At 46.1% G+C, this 18,623-nt stretch overlaps 2 pseudogenes; one reads left to right on the forward strand and one right to left on the reverse strand.

Moving 5' to 3' along the window:
- The first annotated feature begins 2,088 nt into the window (after positions 1-2,088).
- LOC115330226 lies at positions 2,089-7,433 on the forward strand (annotated as a pseudogene).
- Positions 7,434-9,165: 1,732 nt separating this feature from the next.
- On the reverse strand, positions 9,166-14,020 carry LOC115330228 (annotated as a pseudogene).
- Positions 14,021-18,623: the final 4,603 nt, after the last annotated feature.

An 18,623-nucleotide genomic window follows, 5' to 3' on the forward strand; every position in this document is an offset into this window, starting at 1 on the left:
AATAGACCCTTTGCAAAAATCCCAAAAGCCCGCGCGCGCCGCCTGACGAATAATGGAAGTCCTCGGTACGCCCATCCTCTCGCTACCACGTGACCACGTGGCATACGGAAGCAGGCGCAGGTTACCACGGCAACAACTTTTTTCTCATCCCTCTTTTTTGTACCGGCTCTGTCGTCTGCTGCACCAAAGCTTTGTAGAACCTGGTCGAAAACTGCCACAATAGCGGTGCAAGATAAGTAGACTTGGTGAGACTTCAATACGTAAAGGTAAGTTACGACGAATAATGTATTCAAATAAGTTCACCTGTCGCGGTTCGTTTATGCTGCCACAGATACGGTACGCTGCCAACGACGTGCAACTTGGCTGATGGCTGCAACGGCTGCTGGCGGTAGCTGCCGGGAGGCGCGCGCAGTCGCGGAGGCGCAGCGAGGAAGCGCGTGATCTGTACCGAGGGTTCCCGAAATTCCCTGCCGTCGTGAGCTGTACATCTTGCAAAGGGTGTATTATCGGGTCAACGTTTGGTTTACGGGCCGCTGTCGATTGAACGAGCAGACGACAAAAAGCAGACAAGTTTGAAAGAGCAGGCTACAGTTTGAAGCACCGCATCCCGCGTCAACAGACCATTGGAATGTTACGTTGTCGGCGTCTCTGTGAGTCTGCATAATCTTTTTCGAATTGGAATTAGCGATACTACGTCCTCATGACAATGTTTTACCACTTTAGTCGCCTGAGCGAAATTATCAAGGCTTGTTACGCCGCTAAACTTTTCGTAAATAATTTGATGTGCGGCGATTCATTCACGTGAACGCCGCAGAATGGACGCTAAAACCATGATGAGATTCTTCTAGCTATTTTCGGTCGCGACGTCACTATTGCTGCAAAAGTGTAGATGGTAGCGGCGATGATCGACATCGATAACGAAAATCGGAAGCGGGAACAGACAGAGTGAATCAGGCGTAACAAGTCGGTGATGGCCACTGGTACCAATGATGAACATTTTGTATCTACTGTTTTCACCGAGCCTACTTAAAAGTCTTTTGAAGCCTGCGATTACTTTTTATCGCAATCACCGGGTCAAAGTTCGGTTTACGGGCCACTTTTGTTTGAACGAGCAGACGACAAAAAGCAGACAAGTTTGAAAGAGCAAACGGCAGTTCGAACGATCAGGCGACCATTTGAATTTGAAGACGCACTGAACCCGCGGGTGGTCCGGACAATTTGGCGGTTTTCCGTCGTTCATGTTGGAACAAAACAAATACATCTGGCGACCATATGTATCTGTGTATTTAACCCAAACTGTTCCTCCCACAAGCAATCGTAGTTCGACAGCGTCGGGGTTGCCCTTTTCACGGCTACTATCCACGTTCTTGGACGAACGGGGGAGGCAGAAATGCATGAAAACTGATCTTCAAACCTTTCCACACTCTTTTGATACAGCCCTTGTCACGACGTTCTGACGAGAAGGAAGAATTTTTGTCTGGTTTCTTCCAAAAGAAAACAGGAATGTATGTCTCTAAGGTGACTTCTGCCCACCGCCCCAGACCGGAAGTGCGCCCACGCCGCGGTGGTGGTGCACCGCCACGGCGTGACGTAACAGAGTTGAGTTCGTGTATAAAGCAAGCCTTAGTCCAAAGTCACCACCAGTTTGACGACCAGGGAACATATATAACCAGTGGTACTCGCAATAGTTGAGCTGAAATCTGAGGGGGAGGAGCTATATTCAAACTATACTCGAGGTGAGAAATACTTCTTTTGTGACTTCCTCGGTTTCCCTTTTAATCATACAATAATAGAATGCTACACTCAATGAGAATGAAGCTCCTGTAGTGGCTCGCCTCTTTCAATTGAAAACATGAAACTGTACTGTTTTCCTTTTTTTTTCTGGTGGTTGATTTTGAGTTGCACGCTGCATAAAACTGCATTGCAAGCCGCTGGTTGCCTACCCCTGGTGTATACATTCATGTTTTTTTACAAGTAAACTTTAGTTGAGAGTGTGCTTTCTGTTGTTTCCTTCATCTGTCCTTGTCTATTTTCAGTGCTTTTACCTGTCTGAAAAGCATTCTGCATCTGCTTTTTTGTAATAAACGCATGGCACTAGAGTACGAATTTGCAAGCAGGCCTTTACGCCCAGGCTGGTGCAACACACGAGCAGCTGTAATAAACGTGAGCACAAATTACCTATTATTGCAGGTACCCAGCAGCCCTGCTGCGTGGAAGGCTGTCGCACAGGGGTACCAGGACCTCTGGCACTTCCCTCACTGCGTGGGGGCTTTGGATGGAAAGCACATCGCCCTTGTGCCACCTCATCAATCTGGCGCACATTTACGCAACTACAAAGGCTTTTTTAGCATCGTGCTAATGGCATTGGTAGATGCGGAGCTGAACTTAATTTTTGTGGATATTGGCCGCAACGGCCGAATAAATGACAGTGGCATCTGGGGTGCCTGCATACTCAAGGAGGCGCTGGAGAGTCAGCCACCCAGGCTTCCTCAGGCAGACCTGCTTCCGCGGTCGAGAGAGGTGGCGCCATACGTCATCGTAGGGGAGGAGGCTTTGGCCTCAAACCCTACCTACCCCGTGTCTGATTTGATTACAGACAAGCGGCTCTTCAACTATAGGTAAGTACAATAGTTATGTTGAACCCATCACCAAAATGAGGCCTAGGCTCACACTATGTATGCCTCTGGAGTATGAAGCTACAATCAAGTCCTGAATAGTCTTGCATTATATCCAATATATTTGTTCCTTTGTGTAGTATTTGTGTTACTGTCAGGCCTAAGTATTGTTAAGCTCACAGTTGTGCATGCACTTAAAGGGCCTCTGACACGCCAAAAAAATTTTGTTTTCATGCTAGGCGTTGAAATGGCATGTCAGGACATTACAAAGAAATTGTTTCACTAAAGAGGTGCGTAGTTTTTTTTTAATAAAAAATAGAAATAGGAGGCCCGATTCAAAGTTCCCGCCAGTGCACTGTGACGTAACAGTGTACCGCAAGGTGTCGGAGCGGTCAGAAGGGAGGCATCGACATACGTCACTAAAAGTGGCTTCGCAGGAAGTCACGTGAGTTTCACTTCCCGTGCTCTCCGCGACCGTGCCTACGACTTTTTTTTAAATTTTCTGCTCTTTGTACGAGCGATTGTAGAAAACGAAGTTTCAGTTCCACTAGCTCTTTATCGCTGCACCGTTGGTTAGTTCGCGTGCTGTAAAAGTTGAGGACGAAGAGTCAGTGGATCGACGTGATGGAGGTCAATGATGAAAGCGTTGCGAGTGTACGAGTGCGGGCCGTCAGTCCGATGATACAGAGCTATACTGGGCACAAAAAAAGCTAACAAGTTTTGAAAAAAACTTTTTGGAACGCTGGCAGAAATTAGGATTGCTTGCGTACGACAGGTCCAATGGACCCTTTGTAGAAATACGCGGTGCGCATGCGCGGAGTATTTGATGCGCTCGGTTCGAGAGTATTTAGTTATAAACAATCCGCCATCTTGCTTTTCTCGCCTTTGCGCGCCTTGGAGACCATCGAGACTCAAGTTTTGATGTTGCGAACAAGGTGAACACGAGTCATCGTACTGACGACGCGCGTTCTAGATTACGACGTGCACCGCAATCATGCCGGTGAACTGTGTATCCTTCGGCTGTCGGAACTATTATCGCCCGGGTTTTGGAACTAGCTTTTTTCGCTTCCTGTGTGCTAAGCTTCATTCCGTTAAGCGGGCAGCCTGGGTTCGCGCCGTCAGGAGAGTTGACAAGTCCGACCCCTCGAAGAACTGGAAGCCGAGTCAGCTGTCCAGACTATGTAGCGCCCATTTTATTACAGGTAAGTTGACTTGTAATTTTTGCAAGCGATAAAGCTTTGCGAAGTGCGGCGATGATCACAGCCGGCGTTAGACAAGGCACACCCGGACTATGTCCCTACACTGTTTAGCTACTCGCATCCACAGCCGTCAGCCCTCGGCCGCTTTCAACGCTGGTCCTCCAGATCATCAACCCAAGGTGAGAGCCTTTTGTTGGCAGTCAGGTCAGCTGAACACGAATAAAACAAGGACACGACGGAAAGAACTGGACAAAGACAACGCTGACTATCAACTGAATTTTACTTTGTCTTTTTTCCGGCCTAGGCCCTTTTTTTCTTTCGTTTTCTTCGTCTAACGGCAGAATAAACACTTATAAAAACCTTTTAGCCTAGTATTCAAAGGGGTGCGGCAGACTGCAATCTTCTCATTTTTCTTCGATGGCCAAGGCCTCCAGCACTTCACGCGCGAAGGAGTTCTTGTTCCTATGAAGGACGGTTATGCTGGTGAGCTCGGCATCGCATCCACAGGTCCGGCAATGAGCTGACAAATGTCCTGCTGATGTGCTTCTCACCGAGGCTGCGTGCTCCCTTGCTCTATCATTTATACATCGGCTAGTTTGGCCGATGTATAAATGCGAGCAGCGAATGAAAACTAAGAGCAGCAAAAAGAAAACAAACCGGTAGCACACAAGAAGCCTAACGTGGACGTTGTTTTCCCTACAAATACTCTCCGACCCAGTGCGCCTCAGGTTCCTCCCATAGGTGGCAGCACATATTCGCCAAAAGGTCCATTGCATTGCTGAAGCTTCGGACACCGAGGCCGTCGAATCATCGTATACTCTCCAGGCTGAAGATGCCTACCGTCTCTCGGAAATGGATGCAGTGTGATCTCTTCTTCAGTTGCTGAAATACCGGGACAGTCTCTCACACAGCACCTTCTAGGCACTTTAGTTGATCACGTCAATTCACTGACTCCTCTTCTTCTACTTTTACAGCAACATTAAGCGATGAAAAGCAGATAAAAGGAACCTCGTCTGTTTGGATATCGCTCGTGGAGGTGCGGAGAATAACAAAAATATTTAAAAAATATTACACGCGCTCGCTGTAAGCATGAGGAGGGATACAACTCACGTGACTTCCGGCGATGCCTCCCTTCTGACCGCCCCGACACCTTGCGGTACACTGTTTCGTCACAGTGCACTGGCGGGAACTTTGAATTGGGCCTCGTATTTGTATTTTTTATAAAAAAAAACTACGCACCTCTATAATGGAACAATTTTTTTGTAATGTCCTGACATGCCATTTCAACGCCAAACATGAAAAAAAAATTTTTTTTGGGCGTGTCGGAGGACCTTTAATTAAAGCTTTACTCGAATTGCTCTAGAAGCATTCAGTGTCTGCAAGTATAAGCAAACAAACGAAGTGTGCAGATTCATTGGTTGACGAAGGCTTGTACAGGGTCAGACAACAACATACAAAGATGCATGATATGTTCGAGGAACTGATTGCATCAAGTCATGAAGTGACATGCATGAACAAGAAGTATCGTGCATATGACATCGTATTTAATGTAAGCGCAACCCTGCACTATTCCTGCAGATGCCTGAATGGCATTATCAAGTTTCTAAACTATACATTTTGGGCAAGCTCCATAAGTAATCTCATAAATAAAAGGGAGGACTCCAACACACTACGTGGCTCAATAATAATAGGCATGTGCGAAGTGATTTTTTACTTCAAAGCGGATACGAAGCGAATAGTAAATTTGTATGAATAATTTTAAATCAAAATCGAATAATTTCGAAGCAAAGTGCATAATTTCCATAGAAATGATCAATTGTAATCAACACTAAGGAACCGGACAAAATAGCAGATACAGATATAGAACTTGAATGATATACACTGAAAGAAGGGTTGGCTACCGAAGACTTCCTCAATGTGCTTTTCTAGGCCGTCAAAAAAACAATGGGCACGGGTAAAATGTAGACTTGTTGCTCTTAAATTCACTGAGATTTTGGAACCATAGGGGCACAGTTGCAAGAATAAGAATCAGTTACATGTGAGCTAAAAGCCCATGCAAAACTGTAGCAGTATTCGAATATTATCAGCTTATTTAGAGAAACTCGCCACCGCCATGATACTAAAAAGCTAGTTTTTTGTGAAAACTTAACTTACGATTATCACGTGCCTCCATGCCATAAGACTTCTGCTGCGCAGGGGCGTGTCAAGCTTTAATGGTTTGCACCGGCGAGCTCGCGAATATGTCAAGCTTCACCACCTTATGCTAGTGCATTGCGGTGGAGCATGTAATTTTTTTTCGGGGCTCGCGTATTTATTTTTAACTTTGAAATAGTTCGAAAACATTTGAAGTTGCCGAATAATCATATTCTATTCAAAGTGTGAACCGAATATGGCATTATTCGCTTTGATATTCGAAAGATTTTAGTATTCGCAGAACCCTAAATAATAACCTCATAATTTCTTTCAGGCTGTCACGTGCACGACGCACATCAGAGAAGGCCTTTGGCGTGCTTGCCAATCGCTGGCAAGTGTTCAGATCTCCTCTACGCCACAATCCAAACCGAGCCATCCACATTGTTCTGGCCACTCTGGCTCTTCACAACTTTCTGCGAGCCAGGAGGACCACACGGCAGCTCTACACCCCACCGGACAGCCTGGATGCTGAGAATACCCTGTCTGGTGAGTATGTTTTGAGCCAATGTTATATCCTAAATGCAGCCTCATAGCTGCTGCGGAGGGGTTGAATATTTCTGCTGGTGCCGGCGCTTCGGAGGGTTGGGTGCTTGACATATAATTTGCAGAATTCTGAAGTTTAGGAAATGTTACTACTGGGGGGGGACGGGCGCTTGTACGAAAGTGGCTGCTTGCCCGGTATTTCATAGTAGTAATAAGATGCGTTCTTATTTCTGAGTGCCGATCGGCAACCATAGAGGCTTGATAGATCATAACAGAGTCAAGGTGAGGCAGAAGAAATTTAGAAAGGACAGAAAAGAGTGAGAACTGGGCTCGTCTGCTATATTAGCTTTCTGCGAAATGCGAAGCTAATTGAGAGGGAATTGAATCCAGTAATTGATCCAAAGATTTCATAATCAAGTTGTATTTTACTTTTATTGTCGGTAGCGTTACCCGCTGACATACCAGACAGCCGAGCTGATTGAGATTTGGAACACAGTCCTGTTGTTGTTCTGCCGAGATAATAGCACACAGGAGATGATTGTTAGCTGGTCTCTAACCACCTATGTTTATTTTGGTAGGATGTGTCTGCTGCAAGAGCAATCTGCAGTAACCCTTCTCTCATGTACCTGTTTGTCTCAAAGCTTTCAAAGATGTGGTGAATGGAAAGGGTTAAGAAAGACTGCTAGTAACTGAGTTTGATGAAGATGCTTACAGTAGTGAAACTCATCATAAACGTGTGTGGTTCAAGAATGCTATTTCGATGGCCTGCAGAAACTGTAAGAAACGGCTCATGGAGACAGGGTGTGACTCCCGCTGGAGCCATGAGGCGGTTTCGAAGAGGAGGAAGCAAGAGCAGTGACGACGCCAAAGCAGTGCGGGAGCTGTACACACGGTACTTTGTCAACGAGGGACAGTGAGCTGGCAGTGGCGGATGGTTGCCTAAGAAGGTACTAATTAAAAACAGTTTGCATGTTTTTGCTACTCTATGAGGGTTGCACACGATATTTGTAGGAGCCCATAATTAAGACACTTGGATGACACCTGTTATACCCGGTCTGGGTATTCAGGAAAGGGGGGGGGGGGGGGTGTTTGTGGTGAAAACCTGTGTAAAGGGGCTAAATTCCCGTGCGCACGGGTATTCACAGGTTGGATACTAGTATGCACAGGCAACGTCATTGCTCACTGTCATTTCTTTTTGGTATTCCATGTGAAATTTTCTCAGGACTGGGTTTGTGAACATAGGTGCAAATCAGCAGCTTACCTGCATCCGTCTTGTAATTAAAGGGTAGACCTATCGAACTACTATATGCCGTTCCGTATGATGGCGGTACGGAGATGTACGGCATCGCACGCCCCGTCAGTGCTTGGGGTCATTTAAAAATAATTTTACCATCTTGAAACACGCAAGAAGATCAACATAATTGTAAGAGATCTAAAGAAATAAGCATGAACGATAAGTTTATTGCATGCACAGTGCCAAAGAAGCTAGTATTGGCCGAGGAACGCTTTCAGAATGATGATGGTCCATAGCGATCTTGGTGCGACTGGTTTAACGACCCCTTCGAAGCTTTGAAAGGGTCCAAAATGGCGATGACTATGGCAACCGACAGCAATGAGCCAATCACCTTGAGAGGTTTTGTCGTCTGTATGTTGGTATTTGTTTATGTGCGGCTAGCAGGCGGGAAAGCAATGGGCGCTACTTTCCCAGATCCAGTGACTAGTTTTTAACAGTGTTGATTAAAATTGATGTCATTTGTCGGTAGTGATCATTTGTGGGACTTTAAAGCGTCTGACCCACATTTCGATCCGAGTGCGAGCCGCAGTTGTTGCTGACCACCAGAACTCGGGGAAACTTCTTGCTCATAGTCGTGGCCCGCAATACCGTCGGGTTCCCGGAGGAGCCGCTGTCATCTCGGAATCTCGTAATATGGGTGTGAAGCTTCACTCGCTGAGGGACCGCGAATTCACGGCAGCGTAGTGGGTGAGGTCTGGTGTGGCTTGGTTCGGGTCATCAATATGTAGAGGCGAAACTTATCTACATGTATTTACATTATTTAGTCAATAACTGGCTTGATCGTCGAGCTGCCTGTCATAGAATCCCCGAAATTGTACTGCCTGTGCACCTGAGCTCACCTACGGCCTATAGCATGCAATGTCCCATCAGCTCGAAATCACCACTGCCTCACAGCAAAATACTTGTAATAAAGAGAGCTATCGTGTTAAATACAAGTTTAAAATGAGACTAAGATACAACTGTGGACTAATTGATGCAGTGGCTAAGAGATGGCATCTGCTTTCTGCATGTTATGCAGAAAGTGTAAGATCTGAGCTGCAGCAGTGCATGCAATACATAATTTGCAAGCACCATGCAACTCTAGCCCCAGCTTGCATCCTCTGGCCATGGGCCTAGTAGTCTGTATTTGTACATTGTTGAGTTGTGCTGCCTGATGGGAAATGCCTGAATTAAGAGGTTTCCATTTCTGAGCCCAACTGAACTTGTAAATCTAGTAGGCAATTTAGTACTGACCAAAGCTACAAGACGTTGTGTGGGACAAGCAAACAGCAATATGCAAGGAAGCAGAAGCCTTTTTCAAACCAATTTGAGGCAACAGACAAGCCTAATATGGCAGCAACTTTCGTATCAAGGAACAGGCACCAGCCCACTGTACCTTTATTTATTCAGGTGCCACCTGTACAATTTCTGGGCTAGTGTTGAGTTTGAGGTTGTACCTTACAACAGCCTCATATGCCAGCAAGCCCGCCATCTGCCTGTGAGCGCCTTGTGGCACATGGCGGAGTGCGTGGGCGATCAACACGTCAAAGTCGTCGCACTCGTCCCTGGCTGCTGCTGCTGCGCAGCTCTTATTTAAGGTCTGCACAGCTGTTTCCAGCAGAAGTTTTTTATCGGCCATGCAGTCCACGCCCTGCTTTTTTGGGGGGCCCGGCTTTGATGGTCACCCCCTCTGGTGCTCGCCCCTTTAATGCAGGCTCCATGGGGGCTACCTTTAGCGTCACCCTGGCTGGTCCTTTGGCTGGTCCCCTGACTCCTCCCTTGGCTGCTGGTCTTATCCTCCAGGTCCAAACTTGAGGGATCGACAGGCTCACTTCCCTCCAAGTGCCCCCAAAGGGCTGTCGTCATCTTCTGGTGGAGATTCTGATTCTACCTGTGAATGTGGAAAAACGATCACATTAACGTTCTTGCTTGTAGGAAATGAATGTACAGAATGCACAGAGCACTTTCTTGATCCTAGTAAGTTTCTTCACATGCATTGAAAACTATTTGTTGTTTAGTGCTTTTTTTAGATAAGAAAACATAACAGAGAATGAAAAAAAATAATGGCAATCAACTTTTGGCTTTTAAAAAGTGCTTATAATCCAGCGCCGCATGCTATTCATGGTGTCCGTTGGTCGGGGTTGATGACGTGCCTAGCGAAACTCTTGACGTGCATTACGTTCTACACCCATACATGTTAATTAAGAAAATTCTAATTGTGCTGCAAATTTTTCTGTTGCACATTAGAACCCGTAATTCTCTAGTGCAGAGCTTGGTCTGACAAGTAATAGAAACCTGAAATTACATCCTCTGACAGTTGCTGTAGTATGTAGACGCTTTGCACATATTATTGGTGGTTTGAATAAAGTGCTTAATTTTTTAGTGAAGTATTTCTTCCTCCAGCACTGCTATTTCAAGCAAAGAAGTGAAGCATGCCTTTTATCTCATTGTACTTTTCATAAAATGGGTGTGTAGTGTGTGAGCACTGCCTGATTTGAAGATGTGGTTTGTATGATTTTAATATTTATACGGTAAAGCCTTCAATTCTGCATTTGTGACCATTGAAACGACGAGCAATCATTCTCAACTAAATTACAAATAGCGCTAAGACAAGGACAGTCGAAGAAGTGGACAGGACAGGCGCTAACTCACAACTGACGGTTTAATATACAACGGTAAAGAAGAAGGTGAAGGAAGTGTCTGGTGTTGAAAAAAGAAGAAATAAGTCGATTTCTAGCCGGGGCGCTCTCAGAAGATGTTTAGACTAAAAATACTAAAGCACAGTAGACGAAAACAAAAATATTAAAAATTAAACAAAGGTAATGATTTTGAACTATATACGATACTATTCTGAAGGCTTAGAAAATAACCTATAGACTGTGGGAGACAAAATAAGAATAAAAAATGAATAAAAATGAGTAAAAAATTAATAAAAATGGAGAGGAAATTAGTAAGTGATCGTTCAAAGGCCGCCGATCAATGCCTCGTACAGCCTATTTTCCTTTTTAAATCCAGGAGGCACCACAGCCAGAGCTAGAGCCACTAAATAGCATCCACGTTTTATGTACAAGTCGTAATAGCGGCACCGGATAAGTTAAAGCGAATGTGCCCAAAAATCAACAATGTCAAGCAACAACAGCATGATTGCGACATAAACCACAAGCACCGGTATGTCAACTGCAACAGTGGAGTGGTGTATGAAATCTCTTTCACATGTGGGAAACTGTATATAGGACAGACTGGACGCTGCATAAATACACGACTGAGAGAACATGCTCTGACCTTGAAGTCAACACCTTCTGGACATTTAGCTATGCATGTGCGAGATTGCTCCTGCACACCTTTGCTTTCAGACACAGAAGTGATCAGACGTTTTAAAGACAAGAGGAACAGAGAAATCTTTGAAGCACAGACCATACAAGCCAATGGAGAAAAATGCGTCTCCGCACCATCTTTGGCGTTGACTGAGAAAGAGGATCAGTACGTGTACCACTATACATGACAATCTTCGGAATAGGCCATATGCAAAATCCTTGCCAGCTATCATGATCATGCCATTAGGAGCCGCCTTATTGGGGGGTTTATCGCATCTTCCAGTTGTGGACGAGGCGCATCTACGTTAATCTCGGCTTTCATGAAATTAGGGCAGTTTATTTGTACACTCAGCCGGTTGTTGGTTAGTTTCGGTTCAAAGAAGAAAAAAAAAAGACGGCCGCAATATTCTGGAAAAGGAATTCTCAGCAATGAGGTAGCAACAGTCGTCACTCAAGCAGTGAACTGGGCCATCCAGGTCAATGAACGGTATTTCTTGAAGACGTCTGTGAAGTGTTCGTACTGGACTTGCATAGGGTGATCATATTTTAGCTCACGACTTCCATTTTGCCGGGACTATTGTGGAACGGGCGAAACCATCGGTACGGGAACCCCCCAATATGGGGGAAATATGATAATTGATCATGAATACACTAGATGGCGCTTCTTTTTGCATATGGTCTATTACGTCTGCACGCGAGCGCGTGAGGTGGTGTACCTGGTGGGTCTTTGCTGTCGCGCCGGTATAGCTTTGGCTGTGGTGCCTGTTGGATGTAAAAAGGAAAATAGGCTGTACGAGGCACTGCTCGGCGGCCTATGAACGATCACTTATTAATTTTCTATTCATTTTTATTTATTTTTTATTCATTTTAGTTTATTTTTTTATTCCTATTTTGTCCCCCACGGTCTAGAGGTTATTTTCTAAGCCTTCAGAATAGTGTCGTATATAGTTAAAAATCATTACCATTGTTTAGTTTTTAATATTTTCTTTTTGGTCTACTGTGCTTTAGTCTTTTTAGTCTAACAATCTTCTTAGAACGCCCCGGCTAGAAGTAGAATTATTTCTTCTTTTTCAACACCAGACAATTCCTTCACCTTCTTCTTTATCGTTGTATATAAAACCGTCAGTTGTGAGTTAGCGCCTGTCCTGTCCACTTCTTCGTCTGTCCTTTTCCTAGCGCTATTTGTAATTTAGCATGTATAACCAACTAGCCCGTAAGAATATTTTGAATCATTCTCAACCATGGAAGTACCTGAACAAAGAGGTTCTCTATGCACAAATAAACATGTAACTGAATGCTGCTCTTGAGTATTGCTTACACCTGGGGGAGCCACATTCGACTCAGTGCCGTGCTGAGGGTATGCACTCTGCATGAAGAGCATCTCCCGGTAGTGAATCCATCTTAGGACGTACACATCCTCGGTGCCTGTCACGGATTTTTTGGAGCACTTCACTTTTTTGTGTTCCCTGTTGAATTGGGAGCGCAGGTTTGAGAAGCGGCTCTTGATTGCCTCCACTGCATAAAACGAAAGCCATTACACATTAAACAGATGTATGAGTACAATCAAGCCTGTCATTTATGGTTGATAAATGAGCTGCATGCGCTTCGAATTATCAACAACATGTGAGTAACCTGTTGAATACTGCTGTCGGCTCTTTTTAGCAAAAACAATAATTTGTTAAAAAAACAAAAAAACTACAAAGTAGCAGGGGATATAAGTAGGTCATTAGGCGAGTTTTGCAAATAGAGAAGTCTGCCTAGAAGGCACCACAAACGATAGAAGTAACAAAACAACGCGCTTGTAGGCGGGGAGGCGACCAAAACCGCCTCTTCGCTTGCGGGCGCGCACGCACGCACATGGTCCAGTACGGAAGCACACGATGTGCGATATTCGAAATAATACCGGGTGAAACAAGGAGACGGTAGGCTCTTTAAATCGACGGGAAAATTCGGTTTCTTAACCTATCGCGCTACGACTTTGTGCAGCGTTGCCCACACATGGTGCATTTTTTTCGTAAAATTTGCAAAGAGCGGACTTACCCGAGGAAAAAGTAAAGAAAGAAAAAGGCTTAGCTCCTATGGAAACGCAGCGACGCCACCGGTCTGCAATCAACACAGCGCCGTTTTGCACGGTAGACAAGAGATGGCGCAAGCGGTCGCGACGCCAACTGCCGCCAACGAACGAGCAGACGACGCCGAGAGCCGGCATATTTAGCAGACAAGGAACTGCAGTTCCTTGCTGTTACCGCGCCTGTCTTTTTTGTTTCTGCGACTGTCGCCGCCTGCGGAACGCGCGCCGGTTTTGGGTCGAAAAGATCGTCTGCTAAAGAGCCTTAGAGGAATACCTCGGCCGGCTCTCGGCGCCCGTATGCTCGTTCGTTGGCGGCGTTCGTTGCGCCATCTCTTGTCTACAGTGCAAAACGGCGCCGTGTTGATTGCAGACCGGTGGCGTCACTGCGTTTCCATAGGAGCTAAGCCTTTTTCTTTCTTTACTTTTTTCTCAGGTAAGTTCGCTCTTTGCAAATTTTACAAAAAAAAAAAATGCACCATCTGTGGGCAACGCTGCACAAAGTCGTAGCGCGATAGGTTAGGAAACCGAATTTTCCGGTCGATTTAAAGAGCCTACCGTCTCCTTGTTTCACCCGGTAGAATGCAATATCGTATCACCTCGATCGCAAGCACCGTTACGTTGAATGTACGCGTGAAACGCGAAACGTGAAAATACGGGAGCGATGTGACAGGGTGAATGCACGTGGGATTATTTCTTTTGAACATACCCGTGACCTTGGTTGCCATCGCTTGAGCAATGTCGTTGAAGGATCTTTCCTTCACGTCGCGACGATGATAGCATTTACCCTTCACGTCCCACAAGAATCTTCTTTCTTCAATCAGTTCGATAATCTCCGATTCCTCGGAAGACGTGGTCTTTGACAGCGAGGGCATCTTGAAGAAAGACTTCGTAGCAAAGAGCGGCAGTGCGGCAAGCAAGTTCGAATAGCGATATTGATATGGTTGAGACAGTTGGGAGTTGCGAACGCGCATACTTAAATAATAAAGTAATATCGCGTGTCTCTCTGCCTCGAGATATATATATATATATGTTGCCGTGTTGCCGGCCCGAAATTCGCACAGCCAGCGATCAGGGAAACACGCGTTGCCCAACACAAGTTGCTGCTGTTTTTGTTGCCGAAAGCTGTCATACCGAGGCAACATTTTAGTTGTCGTCCATGTTGTGCTGCTGTTGCCCCGATGTGACAGGTTTGTCGGACAACACGGGGAGCGAGCAACAAGCTGCCCGACTGTTGGACAACGTGTTGTGCTGCTGTTGCCATCGTGTTGCCTTGGTGTGACAGGGCCTTTATTGTTTGAACGCGGGCGAGGTATGCTTTTTCACATTTCTAAAACCAAAGACGGAGGCTACAAGAAGGGGACATAAACAAGACTCTAAGGCGCGTTGTGTTTGTCCTCTTCTTGTAGCCTCCGTCTTGGGTTTCAGAAATGTTTAACTTTAACCAGCTCGTCTGCCTTATTACGTTATCTATGTTTTTTTTCTCGTCTTGTTACGCGGGAGTGATTTGCCTAGGCGGCGATGCGGCTCCTTCGTGTGAAGCGCCTTGCCAGCCTTGCGAGCCTTGCCAGCCTTGCTCGAGGCTCGTCTCGCCGCGAGAACGATATGCAACGAGTTTCCTTCCCGAGGCTCCCATTTCATCCCGTTCTCAAAGCAAGGCTCGCGAAGACGCGAAGAAGCGAATGGTTACGTTGCGCCGCGCAAGAAAACAATACCGAGGACCTGCCCCAGATTCCTCGTTTCTGTGCGGACAACTTCGAGGCATATGCATTCGCCAGCGGCGACCGCAGTTGTGGACGCCATCAGTGTACTGGGGTGCTGTGTTGCGCTTTTTGCACTCCCAGGAGACTAGGGAGAGGGAAGTGACGTCAACGACACAGCAAACGCAGATTGGGTGTTGATTTCGTTTTCTTCTGTCAACATCCAATCTGCATTTGCTGTGTCGTTGACGTCACTTCCCTCTTCCAAGTCTCCTGGGAGTGCGAAAAGCGCAACATAGCACCCCAGCTCCACCGACGGTTCTCCTTTCTGTCGCCGGCTTGACCGATTGAGGAACCCTCGAAAAAGCGCCAGAGTCCTGGTGAGTGATTTGGTGATTTTAGTGAGTTTCATCAACGTCGCATTGTGCAGTAGTCTGCGTGACATACGTGTTCGGAACTGAGGGCGCTTGGCAGAAGAGAGAACCGTGTTTTTCTACCCGCGTAAATAAACTACACTCTTAGAAAAAAGGGTATTGATAGTCCTCCCTAAGGGAACGAACGGTCTTGTAACCTATGTTCCTTTAGAAAGGGAGAAACATTCGTCCCTGAAGCAGGGGAGCAATTAGTTCCTCCGTCGCCTGCATCTCATTATGGCGGCCCTGAATCGAGCGAATCGAGCTCAGTGAGGCTTAACGAGGACGCTACGTCTCTCGTACGGGACGAGAAGAGCAGCAAATGAAAGCGTAACACGAGCTTTCGGCGAGCTGTGTTTATTTCCGAAGCCAGATTCACCCCGCAGGCACACAAACTTCCGTTTCAAAAGTAGTTACTCAGTCTTCTCGTCGTCAGCACTGCGATGTTAAACGGAGACAACCGATACCCAGTTACTTCGCGCGCTTTACGTTTTACCTTTGCTGCTCCTCGAGTCACAATTCCTTCGTCAACCGCACATCACGGTCGAATGAACAACCAATCCGCGAAACCAAAAGCCGCTCTCAAAAGAACAAACTCGAAGCCGCTGTTGATCACGTAGCGTGAAAGAGGGTTCTCGCCGCGAGAACGATATGAACGGCTTGCCACCAGATGGCAGGGTCAAGCAGAGTAATTGCAAGTAGCTAGCCTAGGTGGCGCTAGATACCGCCCAATTCATGTTCTACAAAAAATATTTTTATTTCCTCAGGCCACCATTACGCATCGGGATCTTCGGGAACGTCTGCGACCTCTGCTCTGTCTGCGTCCTCTGCTCTGCTCTGTAGACACATTACGCATACTACAAGCATCAGGTGAACATACCTTGAACGCATACACATACATGGCACATACAAACATCAATAGAACGGAACACTAACCCAAACACTACACCCGAGCTTTTTTTTTATTTAAAAAACGTTTTTATTTACAGAGTTAAAAGCTGCAGCCTTCTTGGCCATTGCCGAAGGAACACTACACCCGAGCTCTGCGCTTCGATTTTTTATTCTGGTCGTTTTGAACGTACGGAATTGCTCAGTGACTCCCTAAGCAATAAAAAAATATTCCCAGCATGTTCATTTTTTTTTTCAGCAATGTCATACCTCTGAGAGTATTTTGAATGGCCCAGGGGAAGAATCTCTTAATAAAAAGTAAACGCTCGATCATGCAGTAATTATTTGAAAGTCAATAAATCAAGCCGCTCCAATGCGGTTCGAAGCCATTAGTTTGTTTCCCCGCACGGCACGTCGTAGCCTGTATTTCTACTGTAGCGTTTGTTTTTCCATTTGGCTGCAATTGCCGTCTTGAATTAATCTCTGTAGAGCGGATATTCACTCAGCTGGAAGTGATGCTCCACGGGCAGAGAAATCGCTTTTCGATCAAGCTCAATGCAGTCAAATCCGCGACTTGCGGCAGGTGTTAAGTGTACGGAGCTACGCCGTGACGAGCTCGAAAACTCCTAGCGCTCATCCCAGCGCGTCACTTGAAGGGCAGTTTCTCGAGGAACAGTAGTATATTTAAACAGTGAAATAAAGGGTAGTTTTTTCGATTTTACCTACTATGCTTTTTTAATGCTAAAATTCCACACTGTAAATATACGCACTTTCCGTCATAATTTTGTACTGTTCAGTCCTTTCCCCAAAGCGCAATCGCCCTCGGCGAGGAGACAACTAACAGTCATATTGGCCACTGTACGATGGGAGTATACTGTTCAGACCAGAGTTCCAACATGACTATCCGCAAGTCGATCGATTACACGTGCCTAATCCCTCAAGTGGTCTTAAACTTTTTAATGTAAAGCGGAATGTCAACCTGCGACACCCCGCCCCCTCCGATCACTGCCCGACCAGCGGCATCAATGCCCGACAGTTTACGATCTCATCTTGTTGTTACACTACTGATACGCGAGCACACGGTCACATCGGCGATAATTCCAGGTTTCTGTTCACAACCCACAACACTGCATGCCATCACGATGTTGCTGCTGTGTTGCTGTTACGCAGAAATACGGAACCACGTTGAACGCCGGTTGGCGCTCGGCATCGGAAAACAGAACCGAACTCATGCACGGAAGGCACCCAGGCAGCACGCAGCAAAACCTGCCTGTCTTGGACGCAGTTACTGCGATTTCCATAACGTCGAAAACGTTGTCGCAGTTCCGTGTGGTTCCGCTACAAATAGTTCCACGTGGGTAGGGGTGTCGCGAACCGGACGAGGTTCGAGTTCGACCAGGTTCGACTTTTTCGAACTTTTAGTGGAAATTTCGACGAACCTTTTATTGAGGTTCGACTCAGGTGCGCATGCGCGACAGGTTGGCCAGTTGGCTTCAGATTGGATGGTGATGGCTAAGGGATGAATGAAGGGCAGCGCTAATTCGTCATTTCAGTTAATAGTGTTCAAAAAATTAAGTTATTAACTTCCTTTAATTGCAACTGTTGATAAAATAAAATAACCTTATGCATAAAAAAAAATTCTCCAAACCTAAACATGCTTGTATTAAGCTCTGGCCACACTGTCCACAAAGTCGGACCGGTCGAATCTGGAGAAACGTTCGAAGGTTCGTCGAACCGATTCGACCCAGTCGAACCCCGAAAGTTCGACCTAAAAATCCGGTTCGACAAAAGTTCGCGACACCCCTACGCGTGGGTCCCGCATTCCGGAGACGGGCGTCTTACCTTGTGTACGCTGCTGGCACTGCTCTGGAACTTCGCTGTTTCTAGCGGCTTCGTTTGCTCGTTTGATAAAAGTGATAAAAACGTCAATGCAACCGAAATGTTCTGCACGTTAGGGCTAGAAGACGGAATTGCAGGCGGCCTTCGCTGCCGCTGAAGCTCAATCAACTCAACAACATTTATAAAACAACATGCGCGACGTGCTCGAAAAACGAAACCGAAAGAGGATGAGTCGGGAGGACGAAAGCTTTCTCTCGCGTGCCTCGAGAAGGAGAAAAACGTTTCGTTTCTCCCTGTTTCTCGTGTCCTCTTGGGGGCGCGTCAGTAGAAGGGAGTAAGACGCGCCGTTGCTACCTTTTTCCTCCAGTTTTTCTTGGAGTGTATGCATCGTAGAGCTGAATATCACTGAGACGCTCGTGGTAGCGACAGAATGCGAAAGTTGGAGTGCATGATGTTCCCTGAATCAAAAAGATACTAATACTTTATTTGTAGTCAATTCGGGAATTACACACGCGTACAGGTTCACAAAAGGCAATGTTGCCCTTAAAGGGATACTACAACGAAATTTCAGCGCTCACTTTTTGGTCTATATGTGTTGAAAAGAGCAGTATCACATGGAACATACCAATCGAAAAAGA

This window comes from Ixodes scapularis, unplaced genomic scaffold, assembly GCF_016920785.2.
Source record: "Ixodes scapularis isolate PalLabHiFi unplaced genomic scaffold, ASM1692078v2 PGA_scaffold0__279_contigs__length_252992795, whole genome shotgun sequence".
NCBI classification, from domain to species: domain Eukaryota; kingdom Metazoa; phylum Arthropoda; class Arachnida; order Ixodida; family Ixodidae; genus Ixodes; species Ixodes scapularis.